At 42.8% G+C, this 24,230-nt stretch overlaps 1 protein-coding gene across 1 annotated transcript in view; it reads right to left on the bottom strand.

Annotated features, from left to right (window-relative positions):
* Positions 1 to 23,233, bottom strand: part of LOC120054021 (ras association domain-containing protein 8-like) — a 41,979-nt gene extending 18,746 nt beyond the window's left edge. Inside the window, exon 1 of the mRNA XM_039001376.1 lies at positions 22,854 to 23,233. The gene's annotated coding sequence lies outside the window, so the exon portion shown is untranslated. The remainder of the gene's footprint in view (positions 1 to 22,853) is intronic.
* Positions 23,234 to 24,230: the final 997 nt, after the last annotated feature.

Raw genomic sequence — 24,230 nt, 5'->3', positions numbered from 1 at the left:
GTCATGTATTTCCTGTGAATCTAGTCATGTTTTATTCCCCTGTTCAGAAAAATATCTCTGTCACTTGCATTATTTACCAAACAGTACTGTGAAAGTAGCAGGTGGCCACTAGATTCCGTAGTTCCTGTTATACCGCCACACTCTTTTATCCATTATGCTGGTCAATTGTGTTTATTAAATAGATCACAGCATTTCCTTTGCAACTTTGGGTAGAAAACCAAAAGATTTGGCTCATTATGAAAATAAATTGTGTTGTCATCTTCACAATTCAAGCCAGTCCTCCTTGAAAGTAATTCAGTTTGTGCTTCTTTTAAACTTAATCACAACAATGGAGCCGGAGAAGAAGGCTGACGTTTTATGTGTCCCCAACCGATTGTGTTTTTGTTCGTTTCTTTGCGTTGTTTGTAACAATTTTTTAAACTTATTTTGTAAATAATGTTGCCGCTACCGTCTCTTATGACCGAAAATAACTTCTGGACATCAGGACTGCAATTACTCACCACGGACTGGCAGAATAATTGTTTTCCTTTAACGAGTCTGACGAGCCCGATGCGAACGATATATTGCTTTCTCGGGAACAGGCCCAGATCCCTGTGATTTGCGTGAAGAGGAGGCAGAGCAAAAGGGGCCAGAGGGCGGGCTGCCTTCTGAGAATTAGTAGGCGATCGAATAAACCCCCACTTCCTTCCATTCTGCTAGCAAACTTGCAATCTGTTGAGAATAAATCGATGACCTACGCGGAAGATCTTATGCTTCAAAGAGTTGTGGCTGAACGACTATCAACATACAGCTGGCTGGTTATACTATGTACTGGCAGGACAGAACAGCGGCGTCTGGTAAGACAAGGGGCTGTGGACTATGTATTTTTGTAAACAACAGCTGCTGCACGATATCTAAGGAAGTCTCAAGGTTTTGCTCATCTGAGGTAGAGTATCTCATGATAAAAGGAACACTATCTACCTAGAGAGTTTACATCTATATTCTTCGTAGCTGTCTATTTACCAACACAAACCGATGCTGGCACTAAGACCATACAGCCATAAACAAACAGGAAAACGGTTATCCAGAGGCGTCGCTTCTACTGGCCGGTGACTTTAATGCAAGGAAACTTAAATCTGTTTTAGCTCATTTCCACCAGCATGTTAAATGTGCAACCAGAGGGGAAAAAAGCACCAGTGACTAGATCAATAAAAAGGTGATCAGATGAAGCAGATGCTAAGCTACAGGACTATTTTGCTAGCACAGACTGAAATATGTTCCAGGATTCCTCCGATGGCATTTAGGAGCACACCACATCAGTCATTGGCTTCATCAATAAGTGCATCGATGATGTCGTCCCCACGGTGATCGTACGTACGTACCCCAACCAGAAGCCATGGATTACAGGCAACATCCGCACTGAGCGAAAAGCTAGAGCTGCTGCTTTCCAAGGAGCGGGACTCTAACCCGGAAGCTTATAAGAAATCCTGCTATGCCCTCCGACAAACCATCAAACAGGCAAAGCATCAATACAGGACTAAGATTGAATTGTACTACACCGGCTCTGACGCTCGTCGGATGTGGCAGGGCTTGCAAACCATTACAGACTACAAAGGGAAGCACAGCCGAGAGCTGCCCAGTGACACGAGCCTACCAGACAAGCTAAACTACTTCTATGCTCGCTTCGGGGCAAATAACACTGAAACATGCATGAGGGCACCAGGAGTTCCTTAAGACTGTGTGATCACGCTCTCCGCAGTTGATGTGAGTATGACCTTTAAACAGGTCAACATTCACAAGGCCACAGGGCCAGACGGATTACCAGGACGTGTACTGCGAGTATGCGCTGACCAACTGGCAAGTGTCTTCACTGACATATTCAACCTCTCTGTCTGAGTCTGTAATACCAACATGTTTTAAGCAGACCACCATAGTGCCTGTGCCCAAGAATACTAAGGTAACCTGCCTAAATAACTACCGACCCGTTGCACTCACGTCTGCAGCCATGAAGTGCTTTGAAAGGCTGGTCATGGCTCACATCAACACCATTATCCCAGAAACCCTAGACCCACTCCAATTTGCATACCACCCCAACAGAGTCACAGATGATGCAATCGCTATTACACTCCACACTGCCCTTTCCCACCTGGACAAAAGGAACACCTATGTGAGAATGCTATTCATTGACTACAGCTCAGCGTTCAACACCATAGTGCCCTCAAAGCTCATCAATAAGCTAAGGACCCTGGGACTAAATTCCTCCCTCTGAAATTGATCCTGGACTTCCTGATGGGCCACTCCAGGTGGTAAGGGTAGGTAACAACACATCCGCCACGCTGATCCTCAGCCCAGGGGCCCCTCCGGGGTGTGTGCTCAGTCCCCTCCTGTACTCCCTGTTCACTCATGACTACACGGCCAGGCACAACTCCAACACCATCATTAAGTTTGCTGATGACACAACAGTGGTAGGCCTAATCACCGACGACGATGAGACCACCTATAGGGAGGAGGTCAGAGACCTGGCCGTATTGTGCAATGTGATTAAGACAAAGGAGATGATTGTGGACTACAGGAAAAAGAGGACCGAGCACGCCCCCATTCTCATCAACGGGGCTGCAGTGGAGCAGGTTGAGAGCTTAAAGTTCCTTGGTGTCCACATCACCAACAAACTAACATGGTCCAAGCACACCAAGACAGTCGTGAAGAGGGCACGACAAAATCTATTCACCCTCAGGAGACTGAAAAGATTTGGCATGGGCCCTCAGATCCTCAAAAGATTCTACAGCTGCACCATCGAGAGCATCCTGACTGGTTTCATCCTGACTGGTTGCATCACTGCCTGGTATGGCAACAGCTCGGGCTCCGACCGCAAGGCACTACAGAGGGTAGTGTGAATGGCCTAGGACATCACTGGGGCCAAGCTTCCTGCCATCCAGGACCTCTATACCAGGCAGTGTCAGAGGAAGGCCCTAAAAATTGTCAAAGACTTCAGCCACCCTAGTCATAGACTTTTCCCTCTGCTGCCCCATGGCAAGCGGGACCGGAGAGCCAAGTCTAGGTCCAAGAGGCTGCTAAACAGCTTCTACCCCCAAGCCATAACATCTAATCAAATCACTACCCACACTACCCCCCCCCCCCCCCCCCCCCCCCCCCACACACACACCGCTGCTACTCTCTGTTGTTATCATCTATGCATAGTCAATTTAATAACTCTACCTACATGTACATATTACCTCAAATAACCGGTGCCCCCGCACATTGACTCTGTACCGGTACCCCCCTGTATATAGTCTCACTATTGTTATTTTACTGCTGCTCTTTAATTACTTGTTACTTTTATTTCTTATTCTTCTCCGTATTATTTTAAACTGCATTGGTGGTTAGGGGCTCATAAGTAAGTATTTCACTGTTGTATTCGGCACATGTGACTAATACAATTTGATTTGATTTGTGTCCAGGAAACGGATCCTTTGTGTGTGGTTTATTCCCTTCAGAAAAGGTCTGTGTTAGTTACTGCTAGAACATTCCTGAACAACCAAACAATTAGGCTACAGCAGTTCTAATGGTTTCAATGTTATGGTCTTTAAGGGTCTTCAATGGTAAAACTCCCAAACACACACTGTATAGTGTTTTGCTATTGTAATGGTATTGGGTTGCGTTGTGTTTACTGGTAAATATCACTAATCACAATACAAAGAGCTGTTTTTTGATAATTTTATTGAAAAACATAAGACTGCCATGCAATTAATAATTTTATTAGGATTGTAATGACTTTTTAGTCCTTAGCTCATTTCTCCATCAAAGTTTTGGGCTTTTAGGAAAAGTGTTCATTTGAGAATTGCATTTTATGTCAATTGCATAGATCGGCCACTTATTGGACTATTCAATGATAGTTGGGTTTAAGCATTAGGTTAGGACAAACTGAATTTCTTTCATGGAGGACTGGCTTGAAATGTGACAATGACGACACAATTTATTTTCATAATGAGCCAAATCTATTGGTTTTTGCACAAAGTTGCAAAGGGAATGGTGTGATCTATTTAATAAACACAAGATACCAGAAAAATGGATAAAAGAGTGTGGCAGTATAACATGAACAGCAGCATATAGGGATACTACTTTATGGTAAATAATGTAAGTGACTTCAATTATTAATTTCTCTGAACAGGGGAAAAAAACATCACAGAGAAAACATGACATAGTATGGAGAAGTAATACTCCAAGCCACAGCTTTATAATACTTGTAAAACATAGAGAGCTGATACTTGGTTGTTGGGGTGGGATTGGCATGGGGTGTGGGGGGGGTCTGTTGTGGCTTTTGACCATTTCTTTGGGATTCCTCATGTCTTACTCAATGGCAGGAAGAAGTTTGGTCCATACCAGATGTTGGTGCTATATTTATTGAATATCATCTGAATACTATAAATTAAAATGTCCAATTTGGGTGCGATCAAGTATCTTAATTTCTCAGTGATCAAATTATATTTCTATAATGCTAACCATATCTGTTACTAACTACAAAAAATGATTTCAGAACAATCTGAGATGGTGGGTGTCGAAATCCTCTTTCTTGTGCTTTTTGAGGTGGAACGACCCATTTGCTTCTGTTTAATTGGTGGGGCGGTAAAACTCTGTTTTAGGTGGGAGTTTGACAGACGTCAGCAGGAAATAAAGTTTGGGAAGAGCTGAACTATGTATCAGGCCCAGTTTTAGTGGCTAATAAAGACAACAATAGAGGCTTACTCATAGTTCCTCAGACCTACCTCATCCACAACTGACCTAACTGGATAAACACTTTATTCACTACTGTAAAGTATACAGCAGGCAACGTTTTTGTAAATAAATGAAGATGAAAAATAGAATGCTACTTATCGTGCCTCAGCCCTATAGAGCCCCTCCACTCATATGAGAAACGGAGAAAGTGAGGAGTGACTGGTGTGGCTATTGAGCTCTACAGAGTACAGGAGGCCTTATTGTTAGCAGAGCTACTAGGCTACAGCCATAGACTGCTGATGGGCACCTATATGTGTAATTATACACTCTCTACCTGACTCAGCACTACCGCAGGCCTGGAAGGGAGATCACACACACACACACACACACACACACACACACACACACACACACACACACACACACACACACACACACACACACACACACACACACACACACACACACACACACACACACACACACACACAGGATGAAACACATTCTGAAGTGGCTGAATTTGAATAACTGAAAAAAAAGGAATAAGAGAGTAGAGAAAGAATGTCAGACAGAGAAGAGAAGGAAATTAGCCTAGATCAGAGTTTCCCAACTGGCCCCCAAAGTTTTCTGAGCAAAAATTATTGTTGACATAAAAGACTGTAAAAACACCCGCAAATCAGCTCCAAGTAATTTTGGAAATCTGTTACAAAGTATTCCCACGCATAATATATGTGATCATAAACAAATGTAAGCAAGGTTTGAAATGATTATGTTTTAGTCAAATATTATATCTGTTTGGGCTGCTTACATGTCAATTTGCAGTCTACAAATTATTTGTAATTATGTTCCAGTCCCCTGACATCCGTTCAAGAAACAATTGTCTCGCTGCTGAATCTATTTGATGATCGCTGGCCTAGATCATATCATGTTGATGCTAGGTTTGTGCCCAAAATCTAGGACTTAAGAACGGAGAGTTCTTTATTCCTACCTTAAGGATAAAAAAAATGGTATCCTTAAATTGCACTGATGACAGCTATATTCATAGGCCCTGTTCTAGTCTCATCTGTGTGTGTGTGTGTGTGTGTGTGTGTGTGTGTGTGTGTGTGTGTGTGTGTGTGTGTGTGTGTGTGTGTGTGTGTGTGTGTGTGTGTGTGTGTGTCTCGGCCACCAGTACCAATGGGCTGGTCTCATTAGTAATTTAAGGCTCTTTCCATGTTTGCTTACATCAATAATTAAATACATTTTTTCTTTTCCTTTTGGGGATTTAATGTTCCAGCAGTATGCTCCAAAATGTTCCAAATGATACCCATTTAAAGTGTTACAATGATAAATCCCAAACACTAAGTTAAAAGTTGTCTATAGCCTAAAACCAAACAACAAATGGGAGAGACTTTTGGGATCCAGTCCAGACTAATGCAGGTGTGTATACTTTAACAGGGCTGGACAGACAGTAATAATATATGACTCCAAAACATGGAGTTGTCGGCTAGATGAATGTTTTAACAGATGAGCTCTGTTCTGCATTCCACCCAGTTAGGTTACCTCCCAAGTCACCCAACCTGGCTGGGGCCATGCAATGTTAACAATAGGGCATTTCCGTGTAAAAAGCCCCATGAGCGCTAGCATGTGAAGTTCATAGGAGAATATACAATTTGGTGTCAAATGATAGATAAGAGTAGATGTTTGTGAAATTAATGAATTTATACATTTTTTCAACCATTTTCTATCTTAAAAATTAAGAATAAGCAAAGGCTTTGATTTCAGGTAGAACAGACAGAAAAGGGGTCTTAGACAACATCTACCAGAAAAAGTCCTAAAAGATACTAGAAATACATCAAAAGACCGTGCCAAATAATATCAACATTTATATTTAGTTTTGCGGAAATTATTTACCATCTGTAAGTTTAAGAAATATTACCAAGTGTCTTGTCTTTCTTTAAGATATTTTCAAATTTCTCTCTCTCATGAGGAGGGAGGATAATGACAGTTCACAGAAGTAACAAGTAAAGGTAGACCTACCAATTAGTTATAGTGTTTTTGCTGATTGCAATTTGGTTTATGATTTATTAAGTGATTAAAACGTGCCGTTCTGTTACCAAATCGGAACTGAATTGGCTACAATAGGAATTCATAATAGTCAGACACTAACCACAGTTGGGTCACATGCTACTGTTCTCCCTTCCACTGGCACACTGTCAGCTCATAGCTGGTCAAAGCAAGTGTATGAAACCAGTCTGGACAACCCCCCCTCTTCTCTCTCCAGTTAACGTCACCTTGCTGACACCTACTAATGAACCCCCTCTCTTTCCATTTACTGTAACCAGTCCTCCCATTCACTGAGCACCGACCAACATTAGACATCCAAGGACGTTGAAAAGTAGTTGAAATTTGGTCAGTCCAAATCTGAACCAATCATAGACATCTGTTTCACACGTTTGGACAGCACAGTACAGTACAAGAAAAGAAAGAAAAGGTCAGTACAATACAGTACTGTACTGTAGAGTAGAGTACGGTTTAGTACAGTATAGTAAAGCACACTAGAGTAGAGTATAATTTACTGTACTGTATTCTACTGTACTGTAATGAACTATACTTTAATGCACTACTGTATTGTACTGAACTCTACTGTACTCTACTCTGATGTACAAACTTATGAGAGACGTCTATGATTGTTACAGATTTGGTCCGATTTGCCCAACAGCAATTCAACACTGGTTTCAATTAAACTGAACTCAGCTTAGTTTCTATGAGGACCTAGTTCCATTTCTTCTCCCTAACACGAGGGAAATATCTTTCAAAGTTCCTAACCTGGGGTCATGCAATGGATACTGTAGTCAACCAACAGCAAGCTCTATCCCATGACACTAAACACGTCTTAGTTTCCTACGGATCCATTTCTTCTCCTTCATTTAATCTCCTAAACACTAGTGAAACATTTATCAAAGTAATACACAGATTAGGTAATAAACAGGTAATATAGATTAACATGTAGCTCCATGGTTAACTTCTTGCGAATATAGGGGGTGCTGTTTCGACTTAGCATAAATTGGTCTCCAGCTTAAACTGCCTAGTACTCAATTCTTGCTCGTACAATATGCATATTATTATTATTATTGGATAGAAAACACTCTCTAGTTTCTATAACCGTTGGAATTATGTCTCTGAGTGGAACAGAACTCATTCTACAGCACTTTTCCTGACAGGGAGTGAGATTTCAGAAATCTTGGCCTCTGGTCCCAGGTCAGTTTTAATGTCCCTGTGAATGCTATGAGGATACAAACACTGCCTACGCCTTCCTCTAGATGTCAGTAAGTGGTGACAATTTGAATGGAGTCGATTGCGCAATCAGGGCCTGTATAAAAGGCCAAAGACCGGAAGCACCTTTCTTTTGTCCCCTGCGCTTGACGCATGATGGACGTCGGACTGGCCTCTTTCCAAGCTTTGGTTTAGCCAGTAATATATCGCCGGTCATGTTTTTACTCGTTATAGGTGTTAAAAACATCATAAGGTAGTTAATTTAAACCGTTTTATAGCAATTTATATCCGTTTAGTGCGATTTTCTGGCATTTCTTTGTGACGCACTTCCAAGAGCTGGGCACTTTTCTAGTACATGCCGAACGTTAGTGGCCATTTCGACGGGACAAGAGGACATCTTTCGACCAAAAGACGATTAGACCGGAGAAAGGATACATTGCCCAAGATTCTGATAGAAGATCAGCTCATAGTAAGAACTATTTATGATGATAAATCGTTGTTCTGTAGAAAAATGTTAAACGCATATTCCGCCATTTTCTTTGGGGTAGCTTCGCTTTGGCGCACCCGGTATTGCACAGTAAGGATAATTTAAAAAATGTAATTCAGCGATTGCATTAAGAACTAATTTGTCTTTCAATAGCTGTCCACCCTGTATTTTTTAGTCAAGTTTATGAATATTTATTCATTAGACTAGATCACTGTCCAATATGGCGCCCGACATTTTCAGGCCAGTTTTGCTACTATTCTCATTGTATAACCACGTTTTTTTGTGGCTAAATATGCACATTTTCGAACAAACTCTATATGTATGTTGTAATATGATGTTACAGGAGTGTCATCGGAAGAATTCTGAGAAGGTTAGTGAAAAAATTAATACATTTCGGTGGTGATAATGCTATCGCTCTATTTGCCTTGAATCAATGCTCGGGTAACGTTTGCACATGTGGTATGCTAATATAACGATTTATTGTGTTTTCGCTGTAAAACACTTAGAAAATCTGAAATATTGTCTGAATTCACAAGATCTGTGTCTTTCCATTGCTGTGAGCTGTGTATTTTTAAGAAATGTTTTATGATTAGTAATTAGGTAATACACGTTGCTCTCTGTATTTATTCTAGTCGAGTTGTGATGGTGGGTGCAATTGTAAACTATGATTTCTACCTGAAATATGCACATTTTTCTAACAAAACCTATCCTATACAATAAATATGTTATCAGACTGTCATCTGATGAGGTTTTTTCTTGGTTAGTGGCTATCAATATCTTTATTTGGCCGAATTGGTGATAGCTACTGGTGGAGAGAAAAAATGGTGGACAAAGAAAAATGGTGTCTTTTGCTAACGTGGTTAGCTAATAGATTTACATATTGTGTCTTCCCTGTAAAACATTTTACAAATCAGAAATGATTGCTGGATTCACAAGAAGTGGATCTTTCATCTGGTATCTTGGACTTGTGATTGAATGATATTTAGATGCTAGTATTTACTTGTGACGCTATGCTAGCTATGCTATTCAGCTTTTTTACTGGTGGGGGGGTGGGGGGTGCTCCCGGATCCGGGTTTCTGAGTCGGTAGAAGTTAAGTTCAGGGATATGCAAACCTCCTAACACGCACATCTAATAATGGCCCTGGGAGAGTGGGATAGGAGCTCACACAACACGGGAATGTGTGTGTGTGTGTGTGTGTGTGTGTGTGTGTGTGTGTGTGTGTGTGTGTGTGTGTGTGTGTGTGTGTGTGTGTGTGTGTGTGTGTGTGGACCTTCAGGTGAGGTCTGTACTTGAAACAGGATTCCTACACCCTGAGGAATGTGTGTTGTGAAAGCATGCGTTCAGGACAGAGGTAAGGTCACGGGGGGAGTAAGGTATGGGTTTAGGGGCAGAAGGGGTTTGGTGTGAGGGGAGCCGAGTACGTGGATGTTTATGGATGCTATGAAGGTATTATTAACATGAGTGTGGGTCATGCCGTGGGGATCTATAGGTGGGTGTAGGGCTAAGAAGGGCTAAGTGTCACGTCCATTGATGGAATGAGGAGACCAAGGTGCAGCGTGGTAAGCGTACATCTTACTTTATTAGATGAACATCAAAAAACAGCAAAATATAAACGAAAGTAACGTTCTGCAGGCTACACAGTAACTAACAAAATCAAGATCCCACAATCTAAGGTGGGAAAAAGGGCTGCCTAAGTATGATCCCCAATCAGAGACAACGATACACAGCTGCCTCTGATTGGGAACCATACTAGGCCAACAAAGAAATAGAAACATAGATTTGCCCACCCAAATCACACCCTGACCTAACCAAATAGAGAATAAAAAAGTATCTCTAAGGTCAGGGCGTGACACTAAGGCCACTCATTAGGACAGATTTATAGAGTGGTGCGGACGTGTCAGCCACAAATCTCTCTATCTCATTAAACTGGGGGACGAGTAACGATTATCGCTCTCCAAGTGGAGGGGTGAATGGATGGAGGGGAGGATGTAGATTTATGGTGGAATTCCTCGTATCCCAGACACCTCAATGGAACAGGGTTGTACATCTGCCTCGCTCTGTCCCAGCCCCAGAAACCTCACTTTCACCCCTCTTAACACACACAGACACAGACACACACACACACAGACATGCGTATGTGCACACAGATAACCCTGCAGTTTGGTTCACACACACAGTCAGGGATCCATAGTTGACACTGGCCAGGCTGTTGAGATTGATGTATTCTAGGGAAGATATCTCTACTCCCTGCGAACCAGGAGGGAGGTATGGGGGAGGGGTTAAGCTTTTTTTTGTTTATGCCTGGGATACATTTACAAAGTTAATTTCCACACACACAGCTCAGGCACTTTTCAATATTTCAAAGCTAAAGTGTCTATGGTGGTACAACCAGTCCACAGTCAACAGAGCAGGATGGAGATATAGCCAATTCTGACTCTGTGTCTGTGGAATCTAGTGGAAACCGCTTATCATCCGGTTTGACGGGATTGAAAATCACTGCACCATTTTAAGCACCGCCTTCACCAAATCCTGATTTGTCCAAATAATCAATAACGACAAACCCCAAACCAGGAACTACTGCTGTTTGTAATCACATAATTCTACATGATCCTTGACAGATTCTCGCCGTTACATCTGTCCAGGGTTTCCAGGTCTATTTAACCTTTCCAGCCCAATAAACACTCAAAACCCACCCAAAAGGCCTGAAAACTAGCTCAACATTTTTTTTCCACAGCAAGAGAGTTGCCACATTTATACAATAAACCTTTTTCCATAACGTTATCGAGCCAATTAAGAAGGAAGATTGACGTGATCTGTAATGACATTAGAAGCAAAATTTGGTTGCGAACTATGACATAATAAACTCATTTGAATATGTTGCAAGACATCAATGACTGCCGATTTAACTCATTTGACTGCTATGATTAAATGAGTTCATGTGTGGTTCCCACCGTGAAGCATTGAGGAGGAGGTGTGGTGGTGTGGGGGTGCTTTGCTGGTGACACTGTCAGTGATTTATTTAAAATTCAAGGCACAGTTAACTAGCATGGTTACCAAAGCATTCTGTAGTGATACGCCATCCCATCTGGTTTGCGCTTAGTGGGACTATCATTTGTTTTCAACAGGACAATGACCCAAAACACACCTCCAGGCTGTGTAAGGACTATTTGACCAAGAAGGAGAGTGGTGGAGTGCTGCATCAGATGACCTGGCCTCCACAATCACCCGACCTCAACCCAATTGAGATGGTTTGGGATGAGTTGGACCGCAGAGTGAAGGAAAAGCAGTCAACAAGTGCTCAGCATATGTGGGAACTCCTTCAAGAGTGTTGGTTGAGAGAATGCCAAGAGTGTGCAAAGCTGTCAGCAAGGCAAAGGGTGGCTACTTTGAAGAATGTATTGTTTACATTCTTAGTAAACAATTTGTTTAACACTTTTTAGGTTACTACATGATTCCAAATGTGTTATTTCATAATTTTTATGTTTTCACTATTATTATACAATGTAGAAAATAGTAAAAAATAAAGAAAAATCCTTGAATGAGTGGGCGTGTCCAAACTTTTGACTGGTACTGTATAAATGAATAGGCTACTTGATGGCCAAAAGATGCAAATTTATAATTCTCCACATTTAATGTTAGTTTCATTGAGGACTTTTCCCCATAACAGAAGCCCGCGAGGGAATTCCATAACTTCTGTTCCATAACTTTCATTTAAAATGTCCACTTGTGTTAAATAGCCTACCTACAACTGGTAAAAAGTTGTCATGATGTGACGTGACTCAGCCATTAATGGACTAAGCTGTATGCTGCAGTGCTCTCTCAACACACACACCTCCAGCCCTCCCACCACTCACTCAGCAACAGCCTGCCTCACTGCCTGATCGTCAGCAGCAGCAGGTCACACACATATCTATTTTTTTGTTTCAGAGAAATGCCATCTGCGGATTTTAGATGTGTTACCTGTTCTTGGAGGCAACTTTGACCTACTTCTATGATGTTCACAGATAATAAACCCCGGTTTAAAGGGGGGCTGAACTTTCTGATTTGGTCTTTTTTCTTTATTTTCCAGCTTGGTCATTAAGAAATGCAGCGGCCATGACTGAAGCCAAACGAGAGTTGTCTTGGGAGTGGGGTGGGGGGTGTTTTAATGTGGTTGTCTCTTGTGTGTGTATTCGCACGTGGTAAGTATTTGTACATTCACTTTGCCAAAACAGTACACAGTTGGGTCATTTCACCAATTTGGTGCCTTTTGAGAAGTGTAACTTGATCCAAAAACCGTTGATTTCACCTCATTTTAACATTGACATAAAGAGCACATGTTCAACTTCATAAAAAAAGACTTTTCCTATCTCAAGAGGTTAAATAAAAATATTACTATAGTAATGCCAAATAAAGAAACAGGGTTGACCGTAACAGGGTTGATGATTTCTTAAATCAGCCTTAAATTCCCTCGTGACAGGGGGAATAGACGCTTGTTCTGTGCAACAGGGAGTGGCAATTGAATGCAAGCTTCACAAAAAAAAAGAAATTTGCTAAAACAGTTCTAGCATTTCTATCTACGGGTAACAGACTCGATCCGCTCAGTTTTACACCAAAAAGAGTAGAACCAGCTCACCTGCTTTTTTACTATGATCTATTAGATGTTCCATGTTTATTCTGAATTTTTTAAATTTAAAATGGAATAGTTTCACCATATTAAAATGAGAGTTCAGTTCATGTTAAAATGATGGACAGACGTAAATGAATCACTAAACACATTACATAAATAATAATCTTCAGAAATGACTTTAAAAAGCAACAAAATAACTAGGACTTTACTATGATGGTGAAAACTTGGAGAAATGGTTAAGTGGGTTGAACTCTTCATTGAAGTGACACAGGGTTGATGGAGGGACATGTCAAAATGCAGAATTTTGGCACTTTAGCAAGCCTTTAGTCATAAAATTGAATTCTCCATGTGGTCTATATTAAAGGGTGTTTCATTTAATATTACAGACTTAAAATATCAAAGGCACTCTTTTCGTGGAACGACCCAGTTACACTCACTCACCCTTCTAGATAACCTAAACAGTTAACCAGGTCTTGTGTCTTGAAGTTACCTAGGCTAGCTAGTGCTAGCTAATTGCTTTCGCCAATTAGCTTCAGCCGGCTGGTGCGCAACCATGGGAAAATTGGTTTGACATTGGATGGCCTATGTCTGGGGCTAGTTTGGGACCGTCAATAAATTAGATTTTGTCTTATGAATTGTATATATCCCTTGTGAAAGAGACCCTGGTCTCAATGGTGACTCCATGTTTACATAAAGGCTAAAAAATAAAAAATAAAGTAAGGCAACGTCTTCAACTCTACTTAGAGGCAAGTTTCACTTAAAATGAACTTTACAAATAGCAATGTTGGGCGATTTGGACAGCCACAGTCAGTCAATAAATTATAGAATAATACTTGTAGGAAAGGTTTTCATCCTTGGCTCAAAACCTGTGGATACTATACGATTTGAAAGGTTCAAAATGTATGTAAAACATGACAGCACAATTAAAAAATATATGGCACATGGAAACCAAATGAGGATAGTCTACGGTGATAGATGGGATGTGATAAGAGTGGCTGAGGGGTGGGACTAAGGTGCTTGTGTTTAGTCATGTATTATTGTTATGTGATTGCTGTCTGTAAAATGTGTATGTAAAATGTATATGTAAAATGTATGTAAACAAAAGCTGTAAAAAAACAAAAAAGATGTGTCCTCCGAACAGGGGGGGTGGATGGGTTAATAATAATACAAATCATTTTTTACAATAATGACAAGTTTCTGCCTATACTCCTTTAAAATCATAGATTTAGTACCTTCACAGCTTGCCTTATGCTTGGCACCTAAACCCCCTTTCTCAGGCCTGTGTGTGTGTGTGTGTGTGTGTGTGTGTGTGTGTGTGTGTGTGTGTGTGTGTGTGTGTGTGTGTGTGTGTGTGTGTGTGTGTGTGTGTGTGTGTGTGTGTGTGTGTGTGTGTGTGTTTTCAGACCCTCCGCTGGCAAAGACTACATCTTTATTTACGGTCTTGTAAGATGCTGTGAGTCAATACGGCTCCTCAAATACAACACCCCATCGCCATGTCTCCGCCTGGCGTCACAAGACTCTCCCAGGGGATTGTGGGATGTTTGCGTTGCCACGGTAGCAAGACAGTGCTGAGGAGACAAAGCTGCGTCAAGATAAATATCACTCACTAGACGCACCACACACTGCAAAAAGGGAAATCTAAGCAAGCCTAAATATTTTATATTGAGTGATAATTCACTTCAAATATATATATTTTTCTTACCAAGTTAAATTATCTAACGTCATTGGCAAATATTAATTTATCTGATTTTAACACATTAAGGACAAATATCTTTAAGCCTTTTTTAGGTTAAAATAAGCAAAATGATCTGCCAATAATGTTAGATCACTTAGCTTGGCAAGAAAACAAATAATAATTATAAGTGAATTATCACTCAATATAAGATATTTAGGCTTGCTTAGATTTGTGCGCGCACACACACACAACCCGTGGTCTCTACATCCACAGGTGTCCACACACACACACACACACACAACCCGTGGTCTCTACATCCACAGGTGTCCGGAAGCTTGGCAACACTGCCAAGGACACTGACAGAAAACACACACACACACACACACACACACACACACACACACACACACACACACACACACACACACACACACACACACACACACACACACACACACACACACACACACACACACACACACACACACACACACACACACTTGTCTTCAGGTCAGGGTGGTGAAAGAGGTGAAGCAGTTAGAAACAGACAGGGCCAGCGGTGAAGCTGAGAGTGCAGTGGAAAAGCACACCACCTTCACCCAGGTAGACTGTTGTCAGTAGCAACAAATCCTGAGGTGTGTGTGTTATCAGGTTGTAGTCTGACAGTGAGGGAGTTTGTTGCTACTGGGGCACCAAGTTCTTGCTCTTTCACTGCCGGACTAAATGACCACAGCCTAACTGTCCAGGACTTTCCATTAGAAGTTCTCTCTAACTGGATGACTGAATGCAAACTTGCAGCAATTGGTATCAAACATTTCCCTCCAGAAACACAAACAGACTGAAAGGTATTGGTTCCTGCTACGCAGTTAGGGCCACGTTTACAAAGCAATGTAAACATGGCTTATTGAAAGGACTGATGAGGTAACATATGAAAGTCAAACTATTCATAGAGCATAAGAGAAAGAGAAAGAAGAGAAGAGATATTGAGTGAGTGAGAGAGTGAGAGAGTGAGAGAGTGAGAGAGTGAGAGAGTGAGAGAGTGAGAGAGTGAGAGAGTGAGAGAGTGAGAGAGTGAGAGAGTGAGAGAGTGAGAGAGTGAGAGAGTGAGAGAGTGAGAGAGTGAGAGAGTGAGAGAGTGAGAGAGTGAGAGAGTGAGAGCGTGAGAGCGTGAGAGCGTGAGAGCGTGAGAGCGTGAGTGAGTGAGTGAGTGAGTGAGTGAGTGAGTGAGTGAGTGAGTGAGTGAGTGAGTGAGTGAGTGAGTGAGTGAGTGAGTGAGTGAGTGAGTGAGTGAGTGAATGAATGAGTGAGTGAGTGAGTGAGTGAGTGAGGCAGAAGAGTGCATGTGAGGAGAGCAACACTGGATCAATTTTTTATCACCGCAGTGCGCTCTCCTTCCTGAGCCAAGCACAACTCACTCACTCACTCACTCACTAAATTACATAAGAAACAAGCAATACTTTCCATCATGCAAACATTCCTATACTGTTGCCTTGAGTTGAGTCCACTTTCAGTAGGTAGCCTAGGTCTCGTCGTGACAGGCAGAACCACTTCACAGCCTGAGGACAGTCACTATATACACCCACATCATGAGTTAGAGGGAACTGACTGCACTCACCAAGATTGCATTACATTCCAGCTAGACACACACACACACAATTCATAACAGAGGCAGAGAAAAGGGGTCATGCTTCTCCATTGATGTATACTGACGTAATAAAAGGCCATTAAAAATAACATCACAGCCATCCCTCAGAGGATGCTCCATTCTCTCCATGCAAAGCACACCCAGCCCAATGTAATGGGAAATTAACCATACTGCAGGATTAATCCGGTGTGTGTGTGTGTGTGTGTGTGTGTGTGTGTGTGTGTGTGTGTGTGTGCGTGCGTGCGTGCGTGCGTGCGTGCGTGCGTGCGTGCGTGCGTGCGTGCGTGCGTGCGTGCGTGCAGACAAGAACTAAACAACCAGGCTAAGATAAGAGGGGAACTTAGAGGTGATGTCACTGACTGAGGAGACAGCTGGATGATGTGCTTCATTTTAGAAAACACACACACCACAAACACACACATAGCCAATTTTAAGAGGATAACAAATGTGAGGCTCCTGTATTTAAACACAATCACGTTGTCATCGGGTGTATAAGAGGCGAAGTCAGGTGCAGGAGAGTAGCGTGATGTTAACAGGTGCACTTTTATTTTAGTTCCAAAACGAGAGCAATACATAACTCAAATGCGCTCAAAAAACACGGAACATAACAAAAGTAAAGCGGGTAATAAGACACCACAGTAACATGAAACAATTACACACAAAACATGATGGGAAACAGAGGGTTAAATACAAGTAGATTGATTGGGGAAATAAAAACCAGGTGTGTATGGAAACAAGACAAGACAAATGGATATATGAAAAATGGAGCGGCGATGGCTAGAAAGCCGGTGACGTCGATCGCCGAACGCCGTCCGTGACACACGTCTCTCCCTCCACAACCATCTATTACCACTGACACCATCTCACACACACTGACAGACAGACACACTGACAGACAGACAGACTCACATACTGGCACAGTCACACACTCTGAGAAACCAACATACACAAACAAATCCAATCAAATTTTATTTGTCACATGCGCCGAATACAACAGGTGTAGACCTTACAGTGAAATGCTTATTTACAAGCCCTTAACAAACAATGCTTTAAGACATTTTTATAAAAATTAAGTAAAAAATAGATAAGTAGAAAAATGGAAAAAAAAGGCACAAATAATTCAACAGCAGCAGTAAAATAACAACAGCGAGGCTATATACAGGGGATACCGGTACAGAGTCAATGTGCGGGGGCACCGGTTAGTCGAGGTAATTGGGGTAATATGTACATGTAGGTGGAGTTAAAGTGACTATGCATAGATAGTAAACAGAGAGTAGCAGCAGTGTAAAAGAGGGGTCTGGGTAGCCCTTTGATTAGCTGTTCAGGAGTCTTATGGCTTAGGGGTAGAAGCTGTTAAGAAGCCTTTTGGACCTAGACTTGACGCTCGGGCACCGCTTGCCGTGCGGCAGCAGAGAAAACAGTCTATGACTAGGGTGGCTGGAGTCTGACAACTTTTAGGGCCATCCTCTGACACCGCCTGGTATAGAGGTCCTGGATGGCAGGAAGCTTGGCCCCAGTGATGTACTGGGCTGTACGCACTACCCTCTGTAGTGACTTGCGGTCGGAGGCCGAGCAGTTGCCATACCAGGCAGTGATGCAACCAGTCAGGATGTTCTCGATGGTGTATAACCTTTTGAGGATCTGAGGAGCCATTTCAAATATTTTCAGTCTCCTTAGGGGGAATAGGTTTAGTCGTGCCCTCTTCACTCCTGCCTTGGTGTGCTTGGACCATGTTAGTTTGTTGGGGATGTGGACACCAAGGAACTTGAAGCTCTCAACCTGCTCCGATACAGCCCCGTCGATGAGAATGGAGGCGTGCTCGGTGCTCCTTTTCCTGTAGTCCACAATCATCTCCTTTGTCTTGATCACGTTGAGCACATTGAGGGAGAGGTTGTTGTCCTTGCACAACACGGCCAGGTCTCTGACCTCCTCCCTATATGCTGTCTCTCCATTGACGGTGATCAGGCCTACCACTGTTGTGTCATCAGCAAACTTAATGATGGTGTTGGAGTCGTGCCTGGCCATGCAGTCATGAGTGAACAGGGAGCACAGGAGGGGACTGAGCACGCACCCCTGAGGGGCCCCTGTGTCGAGGATCAGCGTGGCGGATATGTTGTTACCTACCCTTACCACCTGGGCGCGGCCCGTCAGGAAGTCCAGGATCCAGTTGCAGAGGGAGGTGTTGACTCCCAGGGTCCTTAGCTTAGTGATGAGCTGTGAGGGCACTGTGGTGTTGAACCCTGAGCAGTAGTCAATGAATAGCATTCTCACATAGGTGTTCCTTGTCCAGGTGGGAAAGGGCAGTGTGGAGTGCAATAGAGATTGCATCATCTGGGGATCTGTTAGGGCGGTATGCAAATTGGAGTGGGTCTAGGGTTTCTGGGAAAATGGTGTTGATGTCAGCCATAACCAGCCTTTCAAAGCACTTCATTGCTGCAGACGTGAGTGCTACGGGTCAGTAGTCATTTAGGCAGGTTACCCTTAGTGTTCTTGGGCACAGGGTCTGCTTGAAACATGTTGGTATTACAGACTCAGACAGGGAGAGTTTGAAAATGTCAGTGAAGACACTTGCCAGTTGGTCAGCGCATGCTCGCAGTACACATCCTGGTAATCAACCTGGCCCTGTGGTCTTGTGAATGTTGACCTGTTTAAAGGTCTTACTCACATCGACTGCGGAGAGCGTGATCACACAGTCGTCCGGAACAGCTGATGCTCTCATGCATGTTTCAGTGTTACTTGCCTCGAAGCGAACATAAAAGTAATTTAACTAATCTGGTAGGCTTGTGTCACTGGGCAGCTCTCGCCTGTGCTTCCGTTTGTAGTCTGTAATAGTTTGCAAGCCCTGCCACATCCAACGAGCGTCGGAGCCGGTGTAGTACGATTCGATCTTAGTCCTGTATTGAAGCTTTGCTTGTTTGATGGTTCGTCTGAGAGCATAGCGGGATTTCTTATAAGCTTCTAGGTTAGAGTCCAGCTCCTTGAAAGCGGCAGCTCTACCCTTTAGCTCAGTGCGGATGTTGCCTGTAATCCATGGCTTCCGGTTGGGGTATGTACGTACGGTCACTGTGGGGACGACGTCATCGATGCACTTATTAATGAAGCCAGTGACTGATGTGGTGTACTCCTCAATGCCATCCAGAGATGGTTGCACATTTAACATGCTGGTAGAGATTTGGTAAAATGTATTTAAGTTTCCCTGCATTAAAGTCCTCGGCCACTAGGAGCGCCGCCTCTGGATGAGTGTTTTCCTGTTTGCTTATGGCGGTATACAGCTCATTGAGTGCGGTCTTAGTGCCAACATCGGTCTGTGGTGGTATGTAGACAGCTACAAAAAATACATGACAATTCTCTTGGTAGATAGTGTGGTCTACAGCTTATCATGAGATACTCTACCTTAGGCGAGCAAAACCTTGAGACAGATATCGTGCACCAGCTGTTGTTTACAAATATACATCACCACCCCTTGTCTTACCAGAGGCTGCTGTTCTATCCTGCCAATACAGTGTAAAACCCGCCAGCTGTATGTTCTTCATGTCGTCGTTCAGCCACGACTCAGTAAAACATAAAACAGAACCCAAACCGGCTGTGCGAGTGCGCCATTGTGCATACATTTATTTTGTCCCCCAACACCAAACGCGATCACGACACGCAGGTTAAAATGTCAAAACAAACTCTGAACCAATTATATTAATTTGGGGACAGGTCGAAAAGCATTAAACATTTATGGCAATTTAGCAAGCTAGCTTGCACTTGCTAGCTAATTTGTTCTATTTAGCTAGCTTGCTGTTGCTAGCTAATTTGTCCTGGGATATAAACATTGAGTTGTTGTTTTACCTGAAATGCACAATGTCCTCTACTCCGCCAATTAAGCCACATATAAAACGGTCAACTGAATCATTTCTAGTCATCTCCTCCTTCCAGGCTTTTTCTTCTCTTGACTATATATTGCAATTGGCAATTTTCATAAATTAGGTGCATTACCGCAACTGACCTCGTTCGTCTTTCAGTCACCCACGTGGGTATAACCAATGAGGAGATGGCACGTGGATACCTGCTTCTATAAACCAATGAGGAGATAAAAGAGGCAGGACTTGCAGCGCGATCTGCGTCACAAATAGAACTGACTCCTATTTTAGCCCTTGGCAACGCAGACGCTCGTTGGCGCGCGCGAGCAGTGTGGGTGCAATAATTGAATAATATAGATTTCTACATTTATTTTGCAACGCTCACGCACGCGACGCGAGTGGTGTAGTCAGCCTGTAAGATAATACAGTTTTTAATGTCCCGTTGGTAGTTTAAACACACATGTACACACAGATAACACATGAAGAATGGCTGTTTACTCAAATCAAATCAATTTTATTAGTCGCATACACATATTTAGCAGATGTTATTGCGGATGTAGCGAAATGCTTGTCTCAGGGTAAGCCTGAAGGAAATAAAATCACCTCTCTTTTTCTCTCTGGCTCCCTAATCGATCCACAGAACAAGACAACAACTACAGACTCATAATAAGATGCTATCTCTAAACACACACACACATAGGCTAGGATAATGAGTTATGTTTTAGCATGTGTAGCCCTCCATTAATCGATCTTTAATCTGTGAGGGTAAAAAGAGCTTGGTGACGTGCAGGCTGTGGAAGAGACACCCATGGCTTTATCATGCCTTCTCTCACACACACACACACACACACACACACACACACACACACACACACACACACACACACACACACACACACACACACACACACACACACACCAATACACACACAAGTACACACACGGGTTGGACAGACAGTTCCAGGTTGTGCCATGTTACAGAGGAGGGGGCTTAGCACCAACAGGTACATTTAAGGACACAGTAGCCTGGTCAGGGACACTGAACACACACACACACACACACACACACACACACACACACACACACACACACACACACACACACACACACACACACACACACACACACACACACACACACACACAAGAAAGAGGATTTCGACACCCACCATCTCAGATTGTTCTGAAATCGTTTCTGGAGTAATTAACAGATATGATTAGCATTCCTGAAACATTATTTTGTTGAAATATAATTCGATTTTTGTGAAATTGATTGCACCCAAATTGCCCCTTTTTATTTATAGGATTCATGATATATAGTAAATATAGTACCCAGCATCTGATTTGGATCAAACTTATTCCCACCAATGAGTAAGACATGCCACACATGGACACCCCACACCCTATGCCAATCCAACATACAGTATCAGTTCTCTATGTTTGACAAGTAGTTTGAAGCTGAAGCTTGGAGTATTGCTTCTCCCTACTATGCAATGTATTCCTTGTGAATCTGTCGATTTTTTTTCAACCTTTATTTAACTAGGCAAGTCAGTTAAGAACAAATTCTTATTTACAATTACGGCCTAGGAACAATGGGTTAACTGACTTATTCAGAGGCAGAACGACAGATTTTTACCTTGTCAGCTCAGGGATTCAATCTAGCAACCTTTCGGTTACTGGCCCAACGCTCTAACCACTAAGCTACCTGCTGCTCCCGATTCTCCCCTGTTCAGAAAACACAACATTTCCTTTGCAACTTTGGGTAGAAAAACAATATATTTGGCTCATGATGAAAATAAATTGTGTGGTCATCCTCACAATTCATACCAGTCCTCCATGAAAGTAATTCAGTTTGTCCGTCTTTTAGCAACCTAATGCTTCAACCAAACTCTCCTTGAATAGTCCTGTATGGTCCAGTGTGGCTCAGTTGGTAGAACATGGCGTTTGTACCACCAGGGTTGTGGATTCAATTACCGGGTCCACCCATATGAAACATTTATTTTGGCATGACTGTAAGAGTAGCTTTGTATAAACGCGACTGCTAAATGGCATATATATTAGTCCAACTAGTGGCAGCTCTCTGAAGACTTTTCTTACAAGCCCAAAACGTTGATGGAGAAATGGGCTAGAGACTAAAATGTTGTGACAAAATAAAATAATGTAATTGCATGGCAATCTTATGTGTTTGGGTCTTTTACCATCGAAGACCACTAGAGACCATAACATTGAAACCATTAGAATTGAAGTAGCCTCATGGTTTCCTTGTTCACCAGGAATGTTCTAGCAGTAACTACTCTAGACATTTTTGAAGGGAATAAACCACACACAAGGGTCCGTTTCCTGGACACAGATCAAGTGAAAAGAAAGACAAACTGAATTACCTTCATGGAGGACTGGCTTGAATTTTGAGAATGACCACACTATTTATTTTCATCATGAGTCAAATCTTTTGGTTTTCTACCCAAACTTGCACTTCTGGGTAAGCTTTTACTCAAACACAATATGACGCACTTATAATTTAAACACAAACTTCCTCACAAACTACTGATGAACATTCAAACACATAAACTCCCTCATACAAACACACACACTCACGCAGAGAAACACACACGCTCTTTCCCAGAACAAAATGTGTCACACTCACCAGGTGTGGAAATGTCTTCCTTCTCAGCTCTCGCTCTCGTTCTAGCTTTTTCTCTCTCAGGTAGATTCCACTCGCTCCTCCGAGCTCTGGAGCGTGGGATCAGGAAGTGTAGTCCCAGCGAAAGAGGGAGGGAGTGAGTGAGTGTTTCAGGGGAGGTAAAGTCCAGCGGAGGTCAGAGTCAGACGAGGTGGCTGGAGATTAAACAGATCTGTCTGTCGGTACTCCTCTGTTTCTATCTTTCCTCTCCCTCTCGGTTTCTTTCTGTCTCCCTCACTCGTTCGCTGGCTGCTTCAGGAATGCAGCTCTCCTGGGTGTTCTTACCACAGCAAAGATCTGAGACTGCTAAGCCTCTCTCTCTCTCTCTCTCTCTCTCTCTCTCTCTCTCTCTCTCTCTCTATCTCTCTGCCCTGACACACTCTGCTGACAGGGCAGGCCCCTCCCCCTCTCCAGGTAGTGGTTAGTAGAGGAGTCTCTCTCTGCCTTTCTCTTCCACTCTTAATAACACATTCAGAATTTTATATATAGTGTGTGCGTGTGTATTTATGTGTGTGTGTTTGTGTACATACTACCTGAGGAAGTAGACTTCCTCCCGCTGGCCTCTGGTCACATGAACAGCTGACTATGCAAATGAGGCTCTCAGGTGATGTTCTCTTCCTGGAATGAGGTCACAGTCCCATGTCCAGGTGTGTGTGTATGTGTGTGTGTGTGTGTGTGTGTGTGTGTGTGTGTGTGTGTGTGTGTGTGTGTGTGTGTGTGTGTGTGTGTGTGTGTGTGTGTGTGTGTAAATGTGAGTGTGTGTGTGTGTAAATGTGAGTGTGTGTGTGTGTGTGTGTAAATGTGAGTGTGTGTTTAAACAGTGAGGGAGACTCTCCCAGAGAGTGCAGGGCAAACCTGCCAATTTGGGTTGGGAACACACACATACGTCCTGCCCTCCAGGACATCTATTGTACAGCACCCGGTGTTACAAGAAGATCATCAAGGACCTCAGCCACCTGAGCCATGGCCTGTTCACCCTTCTACCATCTTGTAGGCAGAGACAATAGAGGTAAATCAACGCTGAAACCGGGAGACTGAAAAACAACTTCTATCTCCAGGCCATCAGACTGTCAAATAGTCACTAGTAGCTGGTCTTCAGCCAGTACCCTGCCCTGAACTTTAGTCCCTGTTACTAGCCGGCTACCACCCAGTACTCAACCCTGCACCTTAGAGACCGTGTGTGTGTGTGCGTGTCATGTTCTGCTAAGCTACTTAGGCTGGGTTTGGAAGCATGCCAGACCAATTAGATTTTGTTGTGTTGAAATCAACAGACAGACTGAGCATTAGACTAATTTACAGACTAACCTGATATGATTCATAACCATCTTTAGCTAAACACAT

This window comes from Salvelinus namaycush, chromosome 9, assembly GCF_016432855.1.
Source record: "Salvelinus namaycush isolate Seneca chromosome 9, SaNama_1.0, whole genome shotgun sequence".
Classification (NCBI taxonomy): Eukaryota; Metazoa; Chordata; class Actinopteri; order Salmoniformes; family Salmonidae; genus Salvelinus; species Salvelinus namaycush.
Note: the sequence above shows the minus strand (reverse complement) of the source record. Positions and strands in the feature narration are given on the sequence as shown.